Raw genomic sequence first — 22,494 nt, 5'->3', positions numbered from 1 at the left:
GGAAATAACCATTAATTCCTGAAATGGAAAAATAGTTATTTTTACATTCTGTCTTGTTCTGACTTGTATGGGTCTAAGACTTCTACAGAAAGATAAGTCTGACCCAATCATAACCAATAAATTTTAGATTTGCTCTTATTTAATTCCTATTGTGACATTCATTCTTCCTTTACTACAGTCTATATATATAAAAAGCCAGAGTCTGAACGACCAATGGCTCAACCTAACACCAGAAGTCAGTGCTGGGTTGCTGTGGCGACCCAGCACTGACTGCTGAGGGCGCTGCAGATTAGGCCCGGAGAGAGGCCTGCAGAGAGAGAGGCAGGGTCTGATCCGCAGCCTCAGTGGCAGCTGTTGATCAGCTGTTGCCTCTCTCCTTCTCTCTGGGCTTCACCAGTAGCCATCCCTCCGTTTCTCTCTGGGACTCCGGGGGGGCTGCTGATCAGCCCCATCTCTTTGATCAGGCCCAGAGACAGGCCCGGAGATGCTGACTGGCATAGAAACCAACCAATCAGAACCAAATCTGGGTGAAGTGCCAGGAGCCAGTGGCTGCCTAGGAGGCGGAGCTTTTGATGCTGACTGGCATAGAAACTGACCAGTCAGTACCAAATCTGGGTGAAGTGCCAGGAGCCAATGGCTGCCTAGGAGGCAGAGCTTTTGATGCTGGCTGGCATAGAAACTGACCAATCAGAACGTAATCTGGGTGAACTGTGAAGGCAGAACCTAAGGTGGGGGCTGAGGAGGGGTTTTAAGGGCAATAGCTGTTTGGTGTAAGTGTAAGAAAGTGGTTCAATTTTTTAATGATCACTTTGGCAATATAGTGCATATGGCTGGCTATCAGTTCAAATATAGGGATTATGTGTTTTTGTCTGCCAAGAGCATCTCCTGCTGAAAAAGGGCTCCCCACTCCCATTTAAGCAATCCTATCCTATATAATCTATCTATACTAATAAAAGGGTAATATGCTAGACGGGGTCAACTGGCCATCTTCCGGAAGTCTGACTTCCTTCCGCACAAAGTCATGGTGGTGGGAGCCAAGGAAGAGGCAGTTAGGGGTGATCAGGCTGGCAGGGGAGGGCAGTTGGGGGGGGGGCGAGATCAGGCCAGCAAGGGGTTAGGGGCTATCATGCCAGCAGGGGAGGGCAGTTGGGGGCGAGATCAGGCTGGCAGGGGAGGGCAGTTAGGGGCGAAGAGGCAGATAGGGGTGATCAGGCCAGCAGGGGAGGACAATTAGGGGTGAGATCAGGCTGGTAGGGGAGGGTCATTGGGGGTGAAATCAAGCTGGCAGGGGAAGGCAGTTGGGGGCAACCAGGCCAGCAGGGGAGGGCAGTTGGGGGTGAGATCAGGCCAGCAGGGGAGGGCAGGTGGGGCAAGATCAGGCCAGCAGGGAGGGCAGTTAGGGGCGATCAGACAGGCAGGCAGAGGCAGCTAGGGGTGATCAGGCAGGAAGGCAGGCAGAGAGATTAGGGGTGATCAGTCAGTCAGGCAGAGGGGTTAGGAGCAATCAGGCAGGCAGGTGAGTGGTTAGAAGCCAGCGGTCCCAGATTGCGAGAGGGATGTCTGACCGGTGGTTGGACATCCCCTAAGGGGTCCCCCATTGGAGAGGGTGCAGGCTGGGGTGAGGGAACCCCCTCCTCCCACCATGCATGAATTTTGTGCACCAGGCCACTAGTCCTATATAATAATGATTAGCTAATATGCTAATTAGACCGAACGGCAGTCTGGATGACCTTCCGGACAAAGCCAGGGCTGTGAGGGCTAAACCCCTTGCAGAAATTTCATGCACTGTGCCTCTAGTGCTAAATAAAAACCCAAACTGAATTGCCACAGATAGGGAAAAGTCAAACAGACACATAAATGTAATTATGTTTTATGTAATTAAATGGAATGACATATATTGAGAAATTTAAATGTAATTAAGTTTATGTCAAATTTTTCTTTTATAATCTTCCTGATTTTTTTCTTAATAAGAAAGGGGTACATTTTTTATTGTGGGCTGTCTATTCACACTGACTTCTTTTGCTGAAAACTAAAGATTAATTTGATAGTACTGACAAGCAAGATAAGATATGAAGTATTAAAAACAATAATGGCTCAGTTTCAGCCCTTGTTGGGCAGGGGCTGAAAAGAGAGCATGGTGGAAAGGGAAAAGTATGAGCATTCATGAACAATAGAAACTAGCATCATTGACAGTATGGAAGAAGATACCAATCCCTATTAAATCAAACAGAAAATGAATTTCAGGTGAATTAAAGCCGTAAATCTACCAAATGAAATAAATTTGTAAGTAAAATTTGGAGACTGCCTTTATAAGCTTAGGAAGGCAAAGGCCTTTTCAAGGAAGAGAGGACACATGAAGGAAAAGATGAACACATTTTATATATTAAAAATTAAATATTAGCCCAGCCAGTATTGCTCAGTGGTTGAGTATTAACCTAGGAACCAGGTGATCACGGTTCAGTTCCTAGTCAGGGCACATGCCTGGGTTTCGGGCTTGATCCCCAGTGTAGGGTGTGCAGGAGGCAGCCAATCAATGATTCTCTCATCATTGATGTTTCTATCTCTCGCTTCCTCTGAAATCAGTAATAAAAAAATAGATTTTTTTAAAAGACTGGGATAAATTTTAAGTAAGGTTGTGTTGGGGCCATAGCTGTATGGTAGTTTTTATTGTTTTGTTTTTATTGTTGAAAGTATTACATATAGTATTACCTATGTTTCCTTTTTCCCATTGACCTTACCCCGGGCACCCCCCCTCCATGGCACTTGCCCTCACCACCCTAGTGTCTGTGTCCATTGGTTATGCTTATATGCATGCATATAAGTCCTTTGGTTGATCCCTTACCTCCCCCCAAGCCCTCCCCTGTCTTCCCCCTGAAGTTTGACAGTCTATTTGATCCTTCTCTGTCTCTGGATCTATTTTTGTTCATCAGTTATGATGTTCTTTTTATTCCACAAATGAGTGAGATCATGTGATATTTATCTTTCTCTGGCTTATTTTGCTTAGCATAATGCTCTCCAGGTCCATCCATGCTGTTGTGAATGGTAAGAGTTCTTTTTTTTTATAGCCATGTAGTATTCCATTGTGTATGGTAGTATTTTCTTCCTTCTAAACATTTTTATTATTCTGTATTATAAAATATAAAATATAATAAAATTCTATATCCTATCTAATAAAAGGGTAATATGAAAATTGACTGTACCTCTGCCATACCCACAAGCCACTCCCACCAGCCAATCAGGAGCGAGTATGCAAATTAACCCAACCAAGATGGCTGCGGCCATGGAACGAGCAGGAGGCTTGGGTTTCCCCGGCAATGGAGGAAGCCAAACTTCCTGCACACCCTGGCTGGCCCTGGACTCCACTCAAGGCTACAAAGTTTCAATTATAGAAGATAAATAAATCCCAACAAAAATGGCTGCAGCCACAGAGTGAGCAGGAGGCTTGGGTTTCCCTGGCGATGGAGGAAGCCAAGCTTTCCGCCTCCCTGTCCTGTCCTGGCCTCCGCTCAAGGCTACAAAGTTTCAATCATCCTATCTAATAAAAGAGTAATATGCAAATTGACCATAACTCTGCTACACCCACAAGCCACACCCACCAGTCACGCCCACCAGCCAATCAGGAGCGAATATGCAAATATACCCAACCAAGATGGCTGCGGCCACAGAGAGCAGGAGGGAGGCTTGGGTTTCCCCGGCAATGGAGTAAGCCAAGCTTTCCGCCTGCCCTTGCCAGCCCAGGCCTCCACTCAATGCTACAAAGTTTCAATGATAAAAGATAAATAAATCTCAACAAAAATGGCGGCAGTCACGGAGCTAGAGAGAACAGGAGGCTTGAGTTGCCCCCGGAGATGGAGGAAGCCAAGCTTTCCACCTGCACTGGCCCGCCCTGGCCTCTGCTTAAGGTTACAAAGTTTCAATTATAGAAGATAAATGAATCCCAACAGAAATGGCTGCCGCCACAGAGCAAGCAGAAGGCTTGGCTCCACTCCAGGCTACAAAGTTTCAATTGTAGAAGATAAATAAATCCCAGATACCAGGGCCTTCACTTGGGTCTCCGGGGGGCGTGGCCAGCCTGCAAACCACCACAGGCCCCTCACCCAGGCCGCCCCACACCCCAAGAGAACCCCCTCCCTGATCTGGGACACCCTTCAGGGCAAACCAGCTGGCCCCCACCTGTGCACCAGGCCTCTATCCTATCTAATAAAAGAGTAATATGCAAATTGACCATCACTCCAACACACAAGATGGCTGCCCCCATGTGGTCAAAGATCCTGCTCCCATGTGGACACAAGATGGCCAGCAGGGGAGGGCAGTTGGGAGGGACCAGGCCTGCAAGGGAGGGCAGTTGTGGGCGATCAGGCCAGCAGGGGAGGGCAGTTGGGAGGGACCAGGCCTACAAGGGAGGGCAGTTGGGGGCGATCAAGCCTGCAGGGGAGGGCAGTTAGGGGTGACCAGGCCGGCAGAGGAGGGAAGTTGGGGGCAAACAGGCTGGCAGGGGAGCAGTTAGGCATCAATCAGGCTGGCAGGAGTGGTTAGGGGGTGATCAGGCTGGCAGGCAGAAGCGGTTAGGGGCAAGCAGGAAAGCAGGAAGGCAAGCAGTTGGGAGCCAGCAGTCCTGGATTGTGAGAGGGATGTCCGACTGCCTAAATGGGCAGTCGGACATCCCTCAAGGGGTCCCAGATTGGAGAGGCTGCAGGCTGGGCTGAGGGACACCCCTCCCCCGTGCACAAATTTTGTGCACCGGGCCTCTAGTAAAAGATAAATAAATCCCAGATACCAGGGCCTCTGCTTCGGTCGCCGGGGGGCATGGCCAGCCTGCAAACCACCACAGGCCCCTTGCCCAGCCACCCCACGCCCCAAGGGAACCCCCACCCTGATCTGATATACCCTTCAGGGCAAACCAGCTGACCCCCACCCGTGCACCAGGCCTTTATCCTATCTAATAAAAAGTAATATGCAAATTGACCATCACTCCAACACACAAGATGGCTGCCCCCATGTGGACACAAGATGGCCAGCAGGGGAAGGCAGTTGGGAGGGACCAGGCCTGCAAGGGAGAGCAGTTGGGGGCAATCAAGCCTGCAGGGGAGGGCAGTTAGGGGTGACCAAGCCAGCAGAGGAGGGAAGTTGGGGGCAACCAGGCATGCAGGGAAGGGCAGTTGAGGGGGACCCAAGCCTGTAGGGGAGAGCAGTTGGGGGGACCAGGCCTGCAGGGAGGGCAGTAAGGGGCAATCAGGCTGGCAGGGGAGCAGTTAGGCATCAATCAGGCTGGCAGGGGAGTGGTTAGGGGGTGATCAGGCTGGCAGGAAGAAGTGGTTAGGGGCTATCAGGAAGGGAGGCAAGCGAGCAGTTGGGGGCCAGCAGTCCTGGGTTGTGAGAGGGATGTCCGACTGCCCTTTTAGGCCTGATCCTACCAGGCAGTTGGACATCCCTTGAGGGGTCCCAGATTGGAGAGGGTGCAGGCTGGGCTGAGGGACACACACACACACCCATGCATGAATTTTGTGCACCAGGCCTGTAGTTAAAAATATAAAAGTGTAAGTAGAGATTACTGGATAGTGAAATTAGAGACTATTCATTTTTTTTATGTTTTATAGTTATTTACATAAAATAAACTAGTAACATTTTTTAAAAGAATAAATCGATAATGGTGCCTGGACAACAAGAAAGGATGCCATCAGCAAGTCAGAAATTTTGAGGAATTTCTGAAAGAGAGAAAGCAGATGAGATTAGAATGATGGTAAAACAAGAGTAGAAGAATCTACAACCTAAAACAGTCTCAGGGTAGGACTCCTCTGTCTATAAAAATGCTGGAGAGGCTTAATTATACAACTGCCCATGTGACATAAATGGTACCCCACCCCTCCAACATATAGAGAGAGTTAGTGGTGTTTATTCCTAGTCAAATCTTCTCCAAAGAAAATCTCCTATTCTACTGGATTGGGTCAGAGAGAAGAGATGATATTAAAGCAATACTGGACTTCAGTGATAGAGGAAGAAAGAAAAAAGGAAAGGCAGTTTATTCAGTCTGAATATGATACCATGCTCAATCCCCAAATAAATCTTTGTTTTTTGATAGTTGTGGGGTTCTTAAACCTGCCCCTTGCTCATTCACCCTAAAGAGAAGATCTTGTGTTAGCACATGTTGCCCACAGATTGCATTTGAAATCCATGCCAGTTACTTACATTAATCAACCTACTTCTTCATATATATGTACAGGCAACCAAGGGCTACTAGACATTCAAGGGAAACCAAGAACACAATCAAGGTACATAAAGAGAACAATTAGAATGGGAAATAAGAGAGAGAATACGGGACAGAAAATGACATAATGATTAGAACCCTTTATCCCTATACCTGGATTTGTCTCTGAACGGAAAAATATTAAATAAAGAGGAAGGAAAATACTTTTGCTTTCTGGGCAGTCTGTACTAGGAGACATTTATATCACTGTTGGTCTTAATGTAATAGATGGAAGCCAGTGTGGATAGTTCTAAAGCTACAAGGACTGAAACAATTTGTCTCACCAAAATTAGGACCTTTGTTTTATAGTAAGTTGAAGGATCATGGAATGATTTTCATTCTTTATTTTTTTCACATGTATCATGTGGAACATTTTTATTCCTAATTTACATTTTGCAAGATATCTGACAGTGTATAAAGAATGACATCTTAGGTGTTGATTGTTTTGTATTATAATTTATTTACAAAATTTCACCACATAATAGTAACTACCTTTAAAAAAATCAGCACTGGTCCTTATCAAAGTCTTTAGGATAAATTGTTAACCTTACAAAAGTCACCTTATTACCGCTGTTCCCAAGCATATTATTGTTAATTAAAATCTGATTCCAAAGCCCACCTGTATTTTCTAGTTCTGATTATGCACAGTCATTTTGAGGTACAATCTAACCCAAGCAGTCCTATCAACCTCTATCAGAAGTGTGCATTAGTGCCCTCGACAGTTTGGCTCAGTAGATAGAGCGTTGACTCGCAGACTGAAGGGTCCCAGGTTTGATTCGGGTTGCAAAGCACGTACCTTGGTTACAAGCTTGATCCCTGGCCCAGGTCGGGGCATGTGTAGGAGGCAACCAATCAATGTGTCTCTCTCACATCACCCTTCTAACTGTATCACTATTTATTTATAATGGGACCACTCCGTCACCCTATTATGCTAAAATATGGTTCTTTGGAAAAAAACAAGGCATTCTCTAGACCAGCGAGGCTGGTCAACAGGGTGAATAAAAAGTGACTGTCCATAATAAAAAATGATTTCATTTCTTTGAAATTTTTCCTTCTCCTTTTCTGCACTCCTTATCTGTTTCTGATTTTGAAGGCCTTGACGATTTTGTCTTTTTCTTAATCTCAGCATCAGTTTCCATAGCGTCTTGCTCTTTCTCATCAGATTGAGAATCATCTTCATTTATCTCGGTTGAGCTCAGAATCCAGTGCTAGGCCTGTGCTTGCCTGCAGTGAATATGGAGTAAGGTGTAAGCTTTTCCTTAGTGCTTGCTCTTGCTTTGTAAAGGCTGCTTTCACTTTGGGATCTTGGAGAAGGGACTAGATTTGCCATCCCAGCTGCTAATTTACATGATATTCTCTAAGTCTTTTTTCATAAAATAATACATCCATAAGAGCAACAACATCCTGTACTCCTACCCCTTGTGAGATCAAGGGCTGTACAAATGCATCCCTTATGTGTGACAGATCATCTACTGGTATAGGCATAGTCCTTTAGCTGGAGTAAGTTCTGAGACTCTTGAACAGTACATTTGTGTTTGCCCATAGACAAGTACTTACTCAAACCAGCTTGGGAAGGTAAGAAACTGAATTCCTCCCCTGTCCTCATTGCCTGCCATGCCATACTTTGAGCTTACCAAATGGGGTGCTCCCCTTGAATAAATGCCTTCGATGCTGCTATTATTTAGTGGCACAGCAACAGTCTCCCTCAAACTGTTCTTACTGTGAGTATCACTTGCATTCAGTTCCAATTTGCCAACCACCGGAAGGCCTGAGAGCAATGCTTTTTTAAAACTAGAGCCATCATCTTTGCCGACAAATTTACCAAACTTTGAGTGTTTCTTATCTTCAGATAGATCCTTGTGCCAGTTTTGGAGGCAGCGTAGGAATTTATTGGCACAGATCAGGTTGCCTTGCTGTCCAATTATGGTCTTGAGTGAGGTTGGCTTATATTTATTCACCCAGAGCAAATTTTCCACTTTGTCTTCACTACTGTCATTAGCTAAATTCCTAGCTTGGCTAACACCATTTGTCTCCTCAAGTGACCTGCTCCTTGAAGTCCAGGCCTCTCCGAAACACACTTGTTTTCTTTTTTCCTGACTTTATAGAGCTGTTCCTTTTACAAGTCACTTTTGTCTTTTGGATTCTGATTCCTTCTTAGTTGGACTAATTTTTTTCCTTGGTCATTTTTTGGGGAGTGTGCTCTGCAACTTATACTTTTCTCTATTCATCTCAGCTTCAACTATTTCATATTTGGACTTCTTGCCTGGCATAGTTTGAATCAGATCTAATATGCCATCCTCATCAATAATTTTTGTTCCCAAGGTTGTTCCCAACGTCCCCAAGGATAGTGGACTGTCCACTATCATGACCCATGACAAGGTAGTTTGTTTTCTTGCTGACATTTCCAGTTACTTTTTGCTCTGTAATGTTCCATTAGAGACTTGGCTTTATCTTTTTTATTTTTTTTATTGATTTCAGAGAGGAAGGGAGAGGGAGAGATAGAAACATTCATGATGAGAGAGTATCATTGATCGGCTGCCTCCTTCATGCCCCCTACTAGGGATCAAGCCCGCAACCAGAGCATGTGCCCTTGACCGGAATCAAACCCAGGACCTTCCAGTCCACAGTCCAATGCTCTATTCACTGAGCCAAACCAGCTAGGGCTGGCTTCATCTTTTTTAATGGACTCCAGCACACCAGTGATTTCAAATATAAGCAATTTTCAGCTCCCTTTAGTAATTCTTTAGAGCCCAGATCTTTGGTACTTTCTCTACTTATGTTAGTTTGATAAGCATGATAATTAGTGCATCTCTTCAGAATTTTCAGGACATAAATTATTTTTTTTGCTGGAGAACTTTTGGTTTTCTTAGGAGTTTTTGTCTCTCAATTCAATGGCACTTTCTTTTCTTTTTGAGGTGATAGGTTCTGTTTCTTTAGAATAACTAACTTCCTTCTTTATTTTTCCCTGTCTCCCCCAAAAGGTTGGAACTAGCATAGGGAAAAGTAGTTTCTCCTATTTTGTGAGTTGATGATTGGAATGTTGCTGAGATTCTTTTGTACTTTTTCATATTTAGTTTGCTTCTTAAGACTGCAGTTCTTTCATCAGGAAATAGGTCTGTTTTTACTTTATGACGATATTTATGTTTTTCTGCTTTACTTAAATTGACTTGTATAGATGAAACTATTACTCTCTTTGGGGTCTTTTCAAGCCTTTTTCTTTTTTTAAGACTTTTTGTTGTTCTTTATCCAACATGGCGGATGTTCTGGCAAACTCTTCATCTTCATTCAGTTGTCTTCTCAGCTCTGCATTTTCATCAAGTTGTAATTGTTTGGTGACGACTTCATCATTTAATCTGGAATCTGCATTTTGTGAAAGCTCTTTTATTTGCCACCCTCTTCTTTGGACACTTCCAGTTCCAAAATAATCAAGCACTGATGTAGGGTAAGTTTTATTGGTGATAAAGGCATACTCTTGGTCTTAGTGTTTTCTTCATTCTTTTTTATGTTTGATGCCCCAAGATAATTATTTGTAGATAATTATCAGAATTTTACCACATTTAGGAGATAATGGCAATTTTTCTGGTTGTGTTTTGGCATTTTTTTTTTACCTGCACTGTCTCCTTTGATTCTGAATCTGAATCATAGATGATCCTTTTTTTCTTGTTTGGTTGCTTCTGCTTAGAGTAATTTTCTTTACAAGAATTATTTGCCTGACTTCCTTTATTCCTTTTTTGGCTTTCAGTTTCTTCAGCAAACTTTGTTTTCTCATTCTTCTTTACTGTTTCACTTGCAGGTTTCTTTCCACTTGGTATAATCCCAAAGAATTTCTAAATATCCTTAGTATGTTCTAGACTCCAGTGTTTCTTGAGGGTCCCAGAAGCTGATGTCAAAGACTATGCATCCAGCCCTGTACTGCTCCAGTGGCTTAAGTGACTTCCAGGTTGCCCACTTCCAAGCTGCTTCACTCAAAGCCTTCTGGGAACTGCCATGATTCTCGTCATTAAAGTTGTAAATTTTGAAGTGATTAATTCTTTATAATAAGAATAAAGGCATAAATAAGACTATTATCCTGCTAAAGAGAATTGAAAAAATACAGTTTTAACCAAAAGTTTAAAATTTAATTCCATTTTTTATATTCTCTATGGAGTAAAGTTCTACGATGGAAGCCAATATTTTATTGCTAATTATGTAGGTGAGGGCTCCAAAACAAAATGTGGGCTTCCTATTAGTGGCAACAGGTGAACCAACTTATTAGGAAACTAGTAACCCGTTTGCACGAAGATTCATGCAATAGACCTTCATTCACCTGGCTGCCTGCACCAGTTTTCTGCCGGCACCGCCTTCTACCTTCTTTCAGGGTCCTGGCTTGGCCCTGGGCGGTGGCCTTGGGCTCCGCCGCACCCCAGCGTCCCTGCGACCCGATCGCAGGAGCGAGCCGACCCCCCAGGTCGGCTCGCTCCTGCCATCGGAGCAGGCACCCCGCTGGCGCCCAAGGCCCGGAAAGCCTCGGGCGGCTTTCCGGGCCTTGGGCTCTGCCGCACCCCAGCTTCCCTGCAACGGTTTCCTGGTGGGCGTGGTTGATGGGCGTGGCTTGGGCATAGCGAAGGTGCGGTCAATTTGCATATTTGTCTATTATAAGGTAAGATGAGCCCAGGTACTTTCTTCCAGAAAGGATGAAGTAACCCATCTTGCAATTTGCTCCATTTTGCACATGGCTTTCTCCTCACTTTACTCAGGCCTCTACCCATATACACTGAGTGGCCAGATTACTATGATCTCTGAATGCATAATAATCTGGCCACTGAGTGTGTGTGTGTATCATACCTAATAATAGACAAACATGCAAATTGACTGTACCTCCGCTATGCCCACAATCAGAGTGAGTATGCAAATTAACCCAACAAAGATGGAGGTTAATTTGCATACATAGGCACCCAGCAGCCTGGGTCCTGGGAACTTTCTCAGCACCCAGGTCACTCCGAGGTAGGCCCCGCGTGGGTTTTGAGCAACCTGGGAAGGGCCTGAGCCAGGGGGCTCCTGGGCAGGGGTGGAGCTGGCGATCAGAGGGAGCTGGGGGGCCCCTGCCCAGGCTCCAAACCTCAGCCAGAGGCTTGGGGCCTGTGCAGGGGCGGAGCCCGCGATTGGAGGGAACTGGGCAGGGGCAGAGCCAGTGATAGGAGGGAATTGGGAGTCCCCTGCCCAGGCCCCGAGGCTTTAGACCTTGGCAGGGGTGGAGCCGGAGATCAGAGGTGATAGGTGTGAACTACAGAGGAAACACCTTTTCTGATCGCTAATTGGCTAAGCTCCCTGAACACCACTGGTAATATTCTTAGTAACTTGGGTATAAGATTCCAAAAAGGTGATCTAGGGCTGTTCCACCATACTCCTGGAGAAAAAAACGAAGGTCCGCTGCTGGAGGGCTAAGAAATGTCATAACCTGCCCTAGCCGGTTTGGCTCAGTGGATAATGCCTAGGCTTGCCAACCGCAGGGTCCAGGTTCAATTCTGATCAAGGGCACGTACCTAGGTTGCAGGCTCCTCCCTGGCTGGGGTCCAGGTCAGGGCTCAGCTCATGCAGGAGGCAACCAATCAAAGTGTTCCTCTCACTTTAATGTTTCTCTCTGTCTTTCCCTTTCTCTTCCACATTCTCTAAAAATCAATGGAAACATATCCTCAGGTGAGGATAAAAAAAAAAAAGGAAGAAAGAAATGTCATATTCTATGAAAAGACACATCTTGAAAATGCCTAAAGAAAGTTGTCATTTTTTTATGGTGAAGGGACTAGAGTCGGTGTTGATGAAAACACCTTGGTGGCTGCAGTGACTGGCAGCGGCTGCAGCAGCGGGATGATGGGGCTGGTGCCTTTCCCTGATCAGCCCCGTCACCTCCCACAAAGGGAGGCCAGACTGTGGCTTATGCCCTCAGGGGATGTCCTACTGACAGCTTAGGCCCGCTCCCCGTGTGTGAGAGGGGGCAGGCTGGGCTGAGGGACCCCCCGCCCTAGTGCACGAATTTTGTGCACCGGGCCCCTAGTGTGTGGTGACATGGGCAGTTGGCCGGCCTGCATGCTGGTTGAACTCCTGGTCGAGAGGACAATTTGCATATTAGCCTTTTATTATATAGGATATACACTGAATGGCCAGATTATTACGCATTCAGAGATCATAATAATCTGGCCACTCAGTGTATGTCTTCTTTAGAGACAGCTCTTCCCTGACCCCACATCCAGCCTTAGTATTCATCTTTTTTTTTTTTTTTTATGTGCCTCAGGCATGAATCAGCTCTGGCCACCGACATAGGCATCAAGCTAGGATGAACTAAGGACTGTACATCTGCTTTGCCCCTGATTGATATAAGAGCAACATCACCAATCAGATGTCTCCTTGCCCATTGCCAGGGGGTCTTAGTATTCATCTTACTGCTTATCTCAACTGAACATATTTCCCTTGTGTGTTGTCTTTAATCTCCATTAAAATGTACATTCTATATGATCAGTGACTAAGTTCAATTTCATATCTGCATCACTTAGGGTAGGTGTTCAATTAACGTTTGTTGAATAAAGAATAAGTGAACACACAAAGGAAAGCATGAAGTAATGGTGTGTAGGAGGCTTGCAGAGATTTGGCAAAACAAGTCCACAGTGGCTGGGAGAGGGGGAAGTGCGGTGTCTGCAGACAGTTGTCCAAGGTGCTTCCCTGGGGTTCACTAAATTACTGAGGAAGGCTGTCCTCCAGAATTGCTTTGAGAAGCCTACTGCCCAGTCATGAACTTTAGCTTGCCAGAGAACTGCCCTCCCCAAGAATAATAAGCTCTTAATCACAGAAGAGATGTTGATACTGAACTGTCTAAAAGGACTACGTCAGTGATCCAAGGGAAGAAGTTAATTCTGTTAAGTCACGAAAGTGGCACAAAGTATCCACTGGAAGAAGGAAAAGTGAGAGGAGTGAGCACTGATTCCCCTTGGTGAAGTCTACAAGACAACAATTTGATTTTGAAGTGGTTACTATTTAGATGTTTTAACTTTTCAGCTTGATAAAGCTATAAACATGCTGGCATTTTTTTCACACTGTTCACCACCACATGGTAGAAAATGAGGGTCGTAAAGCAAATAGGTGTGTTTTGGGGATCCTGTCACTGGACAAGTTCACATCTGAAGTACCTCCTTTTACATTATAAATTTTAGGCAAAATTATGTCATATAAATATATAAATGTTTATTTAAACTTATTAGAGAGAGATAGAGAGATTCCATATCATGTTATGGTATGCAATGGCAGTAGCTTTTTGTTGAAAGAAATACCTAAAGTAGACAAAACCCGTGTCGTTCGCATTTTACTATATATCTCTTATTTCTAAACATTACTCATTCTTCCCTTTTATCTATCACAACAAGCAGATTTTTTCTTCATAGTTGTGTGCTTTGTGTTTCTAGTTCTTGAAAATGACAGTTCTTGCAAATGAAAGTTCTAATTGATGTATTTATTAAAGGGACATAGCAACAAAGTATTACTCAGAAGGGAATTAACTTTAGCAGTATTTAAAAAAAATATATAACCTAATAGAATTCCCTTTACCTTCAACTTCCCAAATCCTTTAACTATTCAAATGTTTAAATACTGAAAATATGTAATTAAAATATATATTCCTATTCACCTCTTATAGTAATATTGATTTTTTTATTATAATATGTGCAAAAAAATAACAACTTTTTACCAAAAGCCTGTGGGCAGATTAGCAGTTGCTAATGTTAAAGTACTATGTCTACAACTTTAGCTCTCACTGTGCTTTTGTTTGTTTGTACATATTTTAAAGATATATATAATTGCAGAAAATTTTTCAAAAGAGGAAAATTGCCTATAATCTCCCATTCTAATATTATAACTTAAACTCTCAAGTTTTGATGTTCAGATTTTCCTCAAAATAAATAGGGCTTCAAATTAATATTTTTCATTTTGGATCCATAACAGAAAATAAATATTTTACATTATATAATGTGGTATCTAAGCCATGTACAAGGATTTAAAAAACAAACAAACATAACAAAAATTCAAATCCTAAGTTATATAATTATATTATTAGTGTAATTAACCCAAAATTTAATGGCTCACATATTTCTTTAATTTACCATCAGTAAATGTACTTAAACAGAACCTAATCATGAAGTTAAAATTAATTTATCAAACCGATTCAAAGAGAACACAAAATTTTCCTTTACTGAAAATGATCCAGCCATTTCTTCTTCCAAGAAAAGCCCTATGTGAAATAATGTAAACCATTTCAGAACATGTAAATATTATACTACTACTCAACTCTGTGTCTTTGTGTTGTCATCTTTAGGCTGTGGATCTGACAGGCTTATTGGCCCCTTGGTCCTATTATCAGGATTGATTATTTAAAAGGAAAAGAAAGTAGATAAATGGGAAAGAAGGGAACACTTATTGAGCATCACCTCTGCCATACAAGCTAGTACTTGGGTATCCTTCTCCCCACCTTAGGTGATGAAGTTGAGACTCAGAGAGCCTACATCATTTATTCAAGGTTATACAACCAGTAAGTGATGGAGCCAGGCATGCCCCAGGTGTGTCTGATTCCAATGCCTGTGAATTTCTCATTGCACACAAGGAGAGTGAAACCATAGTCCTTGGCAGCTGTGTCCTGGCTATAAATCCATCTGGTAGCAGGCAATGGCCATTTTCCCTTCTAGATTTTCCATTGTGTTACGCCAACCTGCCTGGAAAATCTGCTATTCTTTCTCTTCCTCCTCTTCAGTCTCACATATTTCAGAGTAAGAATGTCCCTTCATAATATGCACTGTTAATATAGTCCATTGCCAGGTATGCAAGAAATTCAACTGCAAGAATCCTACCTAATAATAGAGTAATATGCAAATTGACCGCACCTTTGCTACGCCTAAGCCACGCCCACCAGCCAAGTCACACCCACCAGCCAATCAGGAGCAAATATGCAAATAACCCAACCAAGATGGCTACAGCCACTGAGAGCAGGAGGGTTTCTGCGGTAACAAAAGAAGCCAAGCTTTCCTCACCTCCTGTTGCCAGCCTAAGCCTCCACTCAATGCTACAAAGTTTCAATTATAGAAGGTGAATTAACTCCCACAGAAATCGCTGCTGGCATGGAGCAGGCAGCAGGCTTGGCTTTGCTCCAGGCTACAAAGTTTCAATTGTAGAAGGTAAATAAATTCCAGATACCAGGACCTCCTCTTGGGTCGCCAGGGGGCGTGGCCGGCCTGCAAACCACCACAGGCCCCTCGCTCAGGCCGCCCCATGCCCCAAGGGAACCCCCACCCTTCAGGGCAAACCAGTCAGCTCTCGCCCATGCATCAGGCCTCTATCCTATCTAATAAAAGAGTAATATACAGATTGACCATCACTGCAACACACAATATAGCTGCCCCCATGTGGTCAAAGATTCTGCCCCCATGTGGACACAAGATGGTCACCACAAGATGGCCAGCAAGGGAGGGCAGTTGGGAGGCACCAGGCCTGCAAGGGAGGGCAGTTGGAGGCGATCAACCCTGCAGGGGAGGACAGTTAGGGGTGACCAGGCCGGCAGAGGAGGGAAGTTGGGGGCAAACAGGCTGGCTGGGGAGCAGTTAGGCATCAATCAGGCTGGCAGCAGAGTGGTTAGGGGGTGATCAGGCTGGCAGGCAGAAGCGGTTAGGGGCAATCAGGAAGGCAGGCAGGTGATCAGTTGGGAGCCAGCAGTCCTGGATTGGAGAGGGTGCAGGCTGGGCTGAGGGACATGCCCCCCCTCTGTGCATGAATTTCGTGCACCGGGCCTTTAGTATTTTTATAATCATGTATAGGAAAAATTAACTTAAAAATTTCCTTTTTCCACACACAGTAAAACGTTTGCTTAGTCTATAATTCATGTATAAACTCTTGGAAGACAAAATAGATTAAATAAATGGAAAAACATCTCCTGTTCTTGGATAGGATGACTTAATAATTCTTCCTAAATAAATTTATACATGCATGGAATCCCAATTTTTTGAAAAATCAATAAACTATGTTCCAGAGTTGGACAAGTTGAACTAAAGTTTCTATGAAAAAGCAAACATAATAAACACTGAAAAGATAAATTGCATTTGTATATACTAGATTAACTAGGCATCAAAACATACTAAAAAGCATCTCTAATTATGATAGTGTGATACTGGTATATGAATAGACATACTGGCCAGTTGAATAGCATGTCCAGAGACAAACCCAAGTACATATAGACCCTTAATAAAGGTGACATCTCAAATCACTGGAGGAAAATACGGGTTTTTTAATAAACGTAGACACTATGAGATAGTCATTAGGGAAAAGATAAAATTACATCCATATCTAACACTGTATATGAGAACAAATTTCAAATGGATTAGAGAGCTAAATGTAAGTAAATGAAGCTATAAAAGTACCATAAGGAGACAAGGTGGCTACTTTTGTAACTTTGGTATAGGAAAAGATGTTCTAAATAAAGACTCAAAATACAGAGGCAATAAAATAAAGGATTGTTAATTTGAATACATAAAAATTAAAATTTTTTTCATGCAAAAACATCCCAATATAGCCCAGACCTGGGGCTCAGTGTTTGAACATCAGTCTATGAACCAGGAGGTCATGGTTCAATTCCCAGTCAGGAATCAAGCCAAAATTCCGGGCTTGATCCCCAATATGGGGTGTGCAGGAGGCAGCTGATCAATGATTTTCTCTCATCATTGATGTTTCTATCGCTCTCTTTCTATCCCTTCCTCTCTGATATCAATAAAAATATATTAAAGCACACACACATCAAAAAAACAAACAAACAAAAAAACACACAAAACACCACCATAAACAAAGACAAATGACAATGTGGAAGAAAAAATGGCAATATATTTCCAAGAGAGGTCAAATCCATAATGTATAAAGAACTCTTAAAAATTGAGGGACAGGGGATTAAAAAAAAAATGAAGTGACAATTCACAAAAATAAAATATATAAAAGGCCCTCAAGCATGCATTAATATTCAAGTTTACTCATATTAAATGAATGCAAATTAAAACAAGACTAAGATACCATTTTTTTTGCCTGTCACAGTGGCAAAAATTAAAAAGCAGCACCACAAATTCTGTTGGTGAGACTAACAAAACTACCGAGGCACCCGCCTTTGACCCAGTAATTCCACTTCTGGAAATCAACCTTGAAGATGTACCTCCAACAGTACAAAATGTGAAGGCACAAGGTTATTTATTGTAACACTGTTTATAATAGCAAATATTAGAAATCATAAGTACCTGTGGTAGGCAGAATAATAATACCTCCACCCCACCAAAGAAATCTGTGCCTTGCATTTGTGGGTTTTTACCTTACATGGCAGAAAGGGAGTTTGCAGATGTGGTTAACAAAAGGATTTTGAGATGGGGAGATTATCTGGAATTACCGAGACGGGCCCAATGCAATCACAAAAGGGTCCTTAAGTGAATGATGGAGGCAAGAGAGTCAAGAGTTGGAGAGACATGTAGATGCCAATCTGCTGGCTTAGGGAGGAAGGGAACATGAGCCAAGAAATTCAGGGAGCCTCTAGAAAAACTTCTCACTGTCTGAGAAAGAATTGCAAATAAAGAAGGGTAAAAGCTCCACTAAAATGTCATTCTGGATTGGAATCAGAGGTATCAGTATGAATTTATGGTTTATTATTCAGGGTGGGGCAAAAGTAGATTTACAGTTGTGAATAAATCCAACCACAGTTTATTCCTGTGTTGTTATTTCTTAGTTATTGTATTATTTTCCATATGAACAACTGTAAATCTACTTTTGACCCACTCTGTATATACTTACAGGCAGATGTAGAAATAGGTATGAATGCATGAATATGCATGGGTTAGTATATGTGCATGTCCTTGTTGAGAGGACTGAAGAACAATGGCCATAGCAATAAGCCCACCTAGAGCCCTGATCTCGATTTCTAAATACCATTCTCTAACAAAAGGAACCAGACTCCTTGAATAAGTGGTTAATTCCAGACCTGGGGCAGGGTTAATAGATATGTAATATCTTATGACTCCAGAAAATAAGCAACTATCCTTGAAAACAAGCATCTATCAAAAGGACATAGGAGCCAACTGGAAGAAGTTCCCAATAGCCAAAACAATTTAAGCCATAAAATAAATAACTACATTATAACCAACAACATAAAATGTCTATGAGACCATCCTACCTAATAAAATGGTAATATGTAAATTACCATCACTCCGCTACGCCCACGATTGGGCCAGCGGGAGGCGCAGGGGGTGGGACTTGGGGTGGCCGGGGTAGCTGATTGGGCCAGCGGCTGCGCGAGCTCAACGTCTGCGCCATGGCTGTGCCGCGGAACAGAAGGGGCCTCTGGAGCATCGAGCTCACGTCCCGCAGCGGACCATCAAAAGCGGGGGAGCTGGGTGCCTGTCCGCTCAGGCACCAGGCCTTTCAGAAGCCTTCGCCGAGCCGGAGGCTTCTGAAAGGCCTGGTGCACCAGCGGACAGGCACCCGGCTCCCCCGCGATAGAAAGCGAAAGTGTGTAGGGGACCCTACATGTGCATGATTCAATCATGCACTGGGCCTCTAGTATTTATATAATGAATGCAATAAACAATCATGGAGAAGGTGCAGCTTTTCCAATGAACAAATGTAGATGAAATGAAGGTGATAAAATCACAATTAGGCAAACACCCCAGAAATAATTGTTGCATGTAAATCCCACCAATGGATGCTAAAATGAGTTGGCAAAAGATTGAAGAGAAGCAAGATATCAACAGACTCAAGTATATATCCGAAGATATTTATCAGTTAGAAAAAAGAAAAAAAGAGTAACTTTACAGTGAGAAACCTGGTGGATACCGCCTTAACCAAGAGATCAAGATTAAATGAACCAGAAATACGACATCACATCAGGTGTCCTCTGAAATGATGCAATGAGAAAGACAAAATAGCACTCTGTGGTTTAAGAATAGTATGCCAAACAATCCTTCAAACCACAATCTCAGTCTAATCATGAGAACATACTGGGAAAAACCACAAGTGAGAGAACTTCTAAATAACTGACTAGTGCTTATCAAAAGTTCTTATCATGAAAGCCAGGGAAAGAATGAGGAACATCACAGGCTGGAGGAGACTAATGAGACACAACAATGAAGTGCAATATAAGATCTTGAATTGGGTCCTGGAACATAAAAGGGACATTATGAGAACAATTGGTGAAATTTCAAATGGATCAGTAATTTAATTAATAGTATTATACTGATGCTAATGTTCTGGTTTTGATCATTGTAAACTGTTAAATCAGCTAGACAAGGGTACATTTAAACTTTCTGTACTAGTTTTGCCACTTTTCTGCAAATTTAAAGTTATTTCAACTAAACATTTCTTAAAATATAAAAGAGAAATAATTGTTAAAGCTATAGGAGCATTTTTAATTAATAGTCTCATGCCACAACTCTCTATATACTAGATATCCTGTCAAAGCTTTACTGAGTTAATAAATAAGTGGCCCCTCTTGCTCAAGCAATGAAGAACTAAAACTGAATTAAAATTCAGCCTGCTCAGAGTTACGAAAATAGAATTACAGTTGAGGGAAGAAAAGAAAAAGAAGATCTTTCTGCCAGTCTATAACAGGATTTATTGGTCTCATTTAAGTTTGTGAACAAACCTAAAACCAGTGTGTCCCCCTGGAGAACTGAGTGTAGAAAGCGTCCTGGACCCACTGTCAGCATGGAAGGGTTAGGGAGCCAAGAATCGACTTGGTGGCTTGACTTTTCTTTGTCATATGTTTATCCTTGTAGAAGTAAGTGCCTGTGGTACCAACAGCCTTTATCAATTATTTTACTTCCATTTCCCACCATGCCTGAACATAGAGAGTATCCAGAAAGTTAAGTCTTTAGAGTATTTTTATTAACTCCTCTAAGTGATCCCAGACATGTTAATACCTTGATCCACTTTTAAGAGACTTGCTGAACATTTTTAGCAGCTGCTTTTAAAATCAAGCAACTCAACCCTAACTGGTTTGGCTATGTGGTTGGAGCATGGACCTGAGGATTTAAGGGTCCTGGGTTTGATTCTGGTCAAGGGTATATGCCTTGGTTGCAGGCTTGATCCCCGCCGTGTGTGGGAGACAATCAATAAATGTGTCTTTCTCACATTGATGTTTTTATCTCTGTGTCTCTTCCTCTCCCTTCCACTCTGTCTAAAAATCAAAGGGAAAAATATCCTCAGGTGAGGATTAACAACGACAACAAAAAAACCCCAAAAACCTAAAATCAAGCAACTCATTATATTCTTTGCATTTTCCCCCAATCCATCCTTCATTATACAGTTCAATTAACTTATTTTCATCTGTTTTAACTTTGCTAGAGAAAGACACCACACATGGCAGGCCTCACAAACCCAGAAATTGAAAATAACCACATGGTCTGAACATGAAAATTCCCAACTAAAAGTGGGTGATGGTGGTAGTCACATCCTAAGCCACTATCTTCCTGACAAAGGTCCGTCTTTTCCTTAATGGAGCCTGTCTATTTTCTTTTTGCATCTAAGATAACATACCTTTCAATGTCAGAGTAATCATCATTTTCAGACCCGCTGCACCAGAGTGTTACCTCGTTCCCAGCATACCATCTCTATGTGCTGTAAATGCTAATTATTAACTATCCTGTACCCACCAATGTACAAACAGTATGTCTCCTTGCATTTTGCTTTTTATCCAGTCCTCCAGATTTCCCTGCTTTGCTTTCTTCCTCTTAATCTACCGCCAAGAATTTCATGTAACCCTACTTACATCTCCTCCTTTGAATTTAATGTATAAAGCAAGCTGCAAAGCTGCCATTCTCTGGAGTGTTTTCTCAATCCATTGAGGTTTTGCTTCTTGGAAATTTTCCTCAGTTTGGCTCAAACAAACTCATAAAAATTCTTTACGGGTTTGGCGGTTTCTTATGACACACAAGTCAGAGTATTGGCACTAGCAGAGGCTAAAAGAATGATGCCTGAAACTCAGGGCTCTTGGAGGCCAGGGGTGCACATGGGAGGAAGCTGCACCCATGCTGGGATCAGGAGCCAAAGGGCAAAAAGCTTCCTTGCCACTTTGCACTCCCCAGTTCCCCCAGCTGCTGGGGATAGCATATCTCCTAACACTGCTAAAAACCCTGAATTACCTATGTTAATTTCTTTGGTCTGTTTTCCCAGAGGGAAAAAAGCTCTGGAATTCAACTAATAGGGTTTGAACAAAGTTTGCCTTGAGGAAGGGAAATTAAAAGTGACCTCTGAGCTGCTTCAAGATCTTAGTTGTTTCCCCTGTTATATGAATGTGTAATGAAATTGTGTTATTTGTTTATATAGTAAATATTCATAGTGATCAGAGGATACCCTTTCATTCAGGGATTCCCGGGCCCCTTCCCGTGGTCTAATAGAAACAATATAGAATCCCAGAAAGAAAAACAGAAAATCACAGCTGATCTCCAGAGAGGCCCAGTACTGCAGTGTCACCTGCTGGACACAGGCACCAAATACATCCTGTATTAGTTCCTAGAGCTGCCACAACAAAGTAACCACAAACTGCATGGCTTAAACAACAAAAATATATTGTCTCAGTCTGGAGTTTGGAAGTCTAAAATTAAGGTGTCAGCAGGGTTAATTCATTGCTGGGGCTGTAATGTTCAGGCCTCTCTCCTTGGTTTATAAATGGCCAATTTCATATTCACATGGCATTGTCCCTGTATGCCTATCTCTATGTCCAAATTTCCCCCCCCCCCTTTTTTTTATAAGGATGCCAGTCATATTGGATTAGGGCTCACCCTAATGACCTCCTTTTAAGTTGATTACCTCTGTGAAGCATCTATCTCTAAATAAGGTCACATGCTGAGGCAGTGAGGGTTAGGACTTTAACAAAGAAATTTAGGGGTAGGGGAGCAGCGTCACACTGAACCTGTAATATACCCCATTCACTAATGTGAAGCAGCCGTTGACCTACTACAGAGCTCTTGTTAAAAATGAACACCTGACCCATGGAAGTCTTGTGCCACTTAGACCTGACATCTCCATTTTAGTTGGGTTAACTAGGACAGGACAGCTACAATGCAAGCGCTCATTTGCTGGTCAAATTAAAATGTATTTGAGGCCATGGCTGGCCTGGCCCTGTTATCATCTCAATTTTGCATAAAGTAGCAGCTGCCTCTTTGGGAAAAATTTTATCCCATTCTGCCACCCAAGGCAAAGCTACTGGCTCAATAAGGGCC

The 22,494-nt window shown here is 42.9% G+C and overlaps 1 protein-coding gene and 2 pseudogenes across 2 annotated transcripts in view; all 3 read right to left on the bottom strand.

The window, feature by feature from the left end:
- Nucleotides 1-22,494, bottom strand: part of PLGRKT (plasminogen receptor with a C-terminal lysine) — a 47,217-nt gene that overhangs the window by 15,038 nt on the left and 9,685 nt on the right. The window lies entirely within an intron of this gene.
- On the bottom strand, nucleotides 7,276-21,089 carry LOC103289198 (replication factor C subunit 1-like; annotated as a pseudogene).
- LOC114232793 (small nucleolar RNA SNORA48) lies at nucleotides 12,500-12,644 on the bottom strand (annotated as a pseudogene).

Source organism: Eptesicus fuscus, chromosome 15 (assembly GCF_027574615.1).
Source record: "Eptesicus fuscus isolate TK198812 chromosome 15, DD_ASM_mEF_20220401, whole genome shotgun sequence".
NCBI lineage: Eukaryota > Metazoa > Chordata > Mammalia > Chiroptera > Vespertilionidae > Eptesicus > Eptesicus fuscus.
The sequence above is the reverse complement of the archived record's forward strand: the minus strand, read 5'-3'. Positions and strand labels throughout refer to the sequence as shown.